Below are 579 nucleotides of genomic sequence, written 5' to 3'. Positions count from 1 at the left end.
GGGTTCTGGGTTTGTTAACTCATCCTCTCTACTTCTATATATGCCTGACATTTTCTATAAGGAAAAGTTAAACAACTGTGCTGCAGTGAATATCCTATCACAAATCCCTTCTTAAATCTTCCCTGATCTCCATCTCCTTAATTCTGGGTGTGATGAGTCCAAATCTGCTGTGAGTACTATGGACCAAATACTGTTTCTGCCTTGATGTACTAAAACTGTTTTTAAAGAAATTTCAACTTTGTTGAAGATTATGTGAATTTACATATCACATGTAGAATTATGTGAATCACATGAAGATTATGTGAATTTACATATCACATGTAAAATCCACCCATAAAATATACAACTTGACAGAATTGTGTACCCATCACCATAATCTAGTTTTAGAGCATTTCCACCACCCAATGGGTTCCTTGAGCCCATTTACACTTAATCTGTGCTCCCACCCTGAGCCCTGGGCAACCACTGAGCTACTTAGTCTCTCTAAAAATTTGCCATTTTCTGGACATTTACATTTTTAACTAGGGTCCTCACCTGGAATTTCTTATTCTCTTTGCTATTATTCATAAAATGCCATTT

This window comes from Otolemur garnettii, unplaced genomic scaffold, assembly GCF_000181295.1.
Source record: "Otolemur garnettii isolate 467f Iridium unplaced genomic scaffold, OtoGar3 scaffold00096, whole genome shotgun sequence".
Lineage (NCBI taxonomy): Eukaryota > Metazoa > Chordata > Mammalia > Primates > Galagidae > Otolemur > Otolemur garnettii.
This window is presented reverse-complemented; position numbering follows the sequence as displayed.